We start from the raw sequence: 3,445 nt of genomic DNA, 5'->3' as shown, positions 1-3,445 counted from the left end.
AAGAGGATCGCCTAAAGTGTTGAGGATAATATCAGCATAACGCCTCGCAGATTTACATATTTTACTGTGGCAGGCTGATTTGTCTGGCGCTACCCGAGAGAGAGAGAGAGAGAGAGAGAGAGAGTAGAGGCCCAGGGATAGGATACTCAGTCCAGATATTTATGGCCAGAATAGACAGTCGCTCCTCCTTCAATACCATCAAGTAACCAATAAATCCTCGGATCTGAACACTTTATGTTTGATTAAGAGGTTTTAATTAACCCAGTATGTTTATTTCTTTCATTCATTCATTGCCAGACGCCATGTATCCCAAACGGGGTGGCCAAGGGCTTAGAGTTAATTGTTTTACAGGGAGGGGCACTAATCCTCCACCAACCCCACTTGACACGTAGGGAGAACGTTATGCCAACAACATCTGGTGTTCCCAGGCGGTCACCCATCCAAGTACTAACCAGACCCAACGTTGCTTAACTTCGCTGATCGGACGGGAAGCGGTGTACTCAACGTGGTATGGCCGTTTTTACACTATATTCTAGCGACCACCAAACGATTTCATTCAGCTTCAGAAAGACCTCTTGCAGTGCAGGGATTAAAACAAGCTCCTGCCTCATCACATCGACAGCATCTTTCTTATCAATTCTTGCTACGTGTAGATTATTTTTTTTAACTTAAAGGGGACCCCACGTACTCACTTTAACGCTTAGTACCGTGACGTTTCTTTTTTTTTTTTGGTTACCTGATATTTTCATCTTAGGAGAATGCCATGATGGAGAAGTATCTGAAGGCTGTATCCAAACCTAATTTTGCAAATCTTTGATAAGATACATAAAATCGTCTGTAGAACGCCAAAAAAAAAAAAAAAAAAAAAAAAATGAATATGAAACGTCATTGAAGAGAAGGAAAGATTTCGCCTCAATGGAAATATGGCTGTCTCGATCCGTAGAGTTAATCCAGTTTTGGTGCACAATGGCTCGTGCAAGACATCACCACCAGTTTTACCCAAACCGAGGGGTCGCTATTGCAGTCCCATTCTCACTGTTCCATTTTCTCTGTTAGCTAAACCAAGTAATTTACCCGAGATGCAGATTTACCGGCACTTCCTACAGGTCAGTAAAGTGCGAGGGGGACGGTAAAAGCCAGCTCGCCGAACTCTCCCACTGGCCGATACAAAAAACGGATGTAAACAAAGAACACACGTGGCCAACACAACACTGCCATGAAAGTTAAGCCATTAACACTAAGCTGGCTCACCTCTCTCTGTCTGTCTGTCTCTCTCTCTCTCTGCTTTTCTGTCTGTCTGTCTGTCTGTCTGTCTGTCTCTCTCTCTCTCTCTCTCTCTCTGCTTTTCTGTCTGTCTGTCTGTCTGTCTGTCTGTCTGTCTCTCTCTCTGCTTTTCTGTCTGTCTGTCTGTCTGTCTGTCTGTCTCTCTCTCTCTCTCTCTCTCTCTCTCTCTCTCTCTCTCTCTTTCCACTCTTCCACCCCATTGTTTCCTCTCATTCCCATCATCATCATCATCTGCTCTTATCTCTTCACATCTCATCTCATCTTCCTCCCATACTTCTTTCTTCTGTCCACAATTCACAAAGGTGTCCCCCTCGCTCTCACCCACTCCTCTCTTCTCTGTATTTCTTTTCCCTTCCCTTCTCTCTCTCTCTCTCTCTCTCTTTTAGCCCTCACTTCTTCACTTCTCTCTGTTTCTTCTTTCCTCCCTTAATTTTCACCCACTCCTCTCTCTTCTCCTACCTTAATTCACACCTCTTCTTACTGCAGTTCCGTATTTCTTTCGCTTTTCTCTCCTTTCTCCTGCTCCTCGCTTAGTTCGTCCGCAGTTCCTCCTTCGCCCACTTATCGTTCACCCCGCACCATAGAGATTCTCTTTTTCGTCTTCTCATCCTCTCTCTTCCCCTCTCCCCTTATACCTTACCTGTCACTCGTTCACTCCTCTCCGACTTCATCCTCAGTTTTTTGCTTCCTCCTTCTCCCCGTTTCTGTCTGTTCCTCAATTTCTGACTTCCTCTCTCTCCCTCTTTCTATCTATTGTCTATCGTTCCACCTCCTCCATCTTATCTTCTCATTTCTTCCTTCTTCCTCTTCCCCATCCTTGTACTTCCTCGTTTACCTTCTCTTTCTGTCTTGTCCCCATCCTCTCACTTCCTCCTCCTCCCTCCTCCTCCTCCTCTCCCTTCCTGCCGCCTCCCCACTGTCTCAAATTTGCCTCCTAGCTGTCACATTCTCCCTTCCTCCCTGTCTCCCTAACCTACCTCTACCGCACGTATATAAGCCTTCCGCGTCCACCTACCTCTCCCTCCCCCTCTCTCAGTTCCGCCTTCCTCCCCCCCCTCTCTCTCTCTCTCTCTCTCTCTCTCTCTCTCTCCCCGTCCCCTCATCCTCTCTGCCTCTCCCTCTCCCCCTCCATCCCTCCAACCCTGGACGCGCCAGCCCCTGACCTCTCTCTCTCCCATTGGTCGCCCTCCATTGATTCTTATGGTAATCGTCCCTTGTTCTCCATTTCCCTGCACCTCCCCACGCCATCGGGTCAGCGGGGGGGAGGGAGGGAGGGAGGGACAGACAGGACGAGGAGGGAGAGAGAGAGGGAGGGGGAGAGGGAAAGAGGAAGAGGAGGAGAAGGGCGGGGGAGAGAGAGAGAGAGAGAGAGAGAGAGAGAGAGGGAGAGAGAGAGAGAGAGAGAGAGAAAGCGGGAAAGCAGGTTAGGGGAGGAGAGAGGGTGAGGGGGAGGAGAGAGTGGGTGAAAATGAGAGGTGGGAGTGAGCTGGAGGGAGGGTAAGGGAAGGAGAGAAAGAACGGGACGAAAAGTGAAGAGGGAGAAGAATGATGGAGGAAGAAGAATGGAAGAGGGGGAGGGGGGAAAGTAGGGAAGTGGGGAGAGAGAAAGCGTGGGAGAAGGCAAAGATGGTGAGAGGGAGGGGAGAGAGTGAGAAGCGGTGTGGAGAGGTGGGGTTTGGAGAGGAGCAGAGAAAGGGGAGGAGGGAAGAATGAAGGGAGAGGAATGGAAAGGAGATAATGTGAGTGAGGAGGAGATAAGGAGGATGAGGGAGGAAAGATATGTATGATCAGAAGTGTTTTGAGAGAGAGAGAGAGAGAGAGAGAGAGAGAGAGAGAGAGAGAGAGAGAGAGAGAGAGAGAGCAAAGTTGAAATTCAGGAAGCGAGACCAATGAGAAAAGGTGGCGAAGATAAGGAGTGAGTAGGAAAGAATAAGGAGAAAAAAGATGAAGAGGAAATAGGAATAGGCAAGAAGTAAAGACCCGTCAATCAGGAGGGAGACTAAAGCTCTCCTTATGACAGCTCAGAAAGTAGCAGGAAGTCGGCTCAACGAGACTATTTTTTAATGTTTTCAGTTCACAAGGTCCATCCCAAACTGAAAGAAACAAAATAACTCAGGAGGCCGCCATCATCATCATCATCATCATCAATAGTGTATGCAGT

At 48.0% G+C, this 3,445-nt stretch overlaps 1 non-coding gene across 1 annotated transcript; it reads right to left on the bottom strand.

The window, feature by feature from the left end:
- Positions 1-403: 403 nt before the first annotated feature.
- Positions 404-522, bottom strand: LOC145404776 (5S ribosomal RNA). The gene has a single exon (XR_013898232.1). It is a non-coding gene; the product is annotated as a 5S ribosomal RNA (ribosomal RNA).
- Between the last annotated feature and the right edge of the window lie 2,923 nt (positions 523-3,445).

This window comes from Coenobita brevimanus, chromosome 64, assembly GCF_032717465.1.
Source record: "Coenobita brevimanus isolate Jiangsu-jjx chromosome 64, ASM3271746v2, whole genome shotgun sequence".
In the NCBI taxonomy this organism is placed as follows: domain Eukaryota; kingdom Metazoa; phylum Arthropoda; class Malacostraca; order Decapoda; family Coenobitidae; genus Coenobita; species Coenobita brevimanus.
Note: the sequence above shows the minus strand (reverse complement) of the source record. Positions and strands in the feature narration are given on the sequence as shown.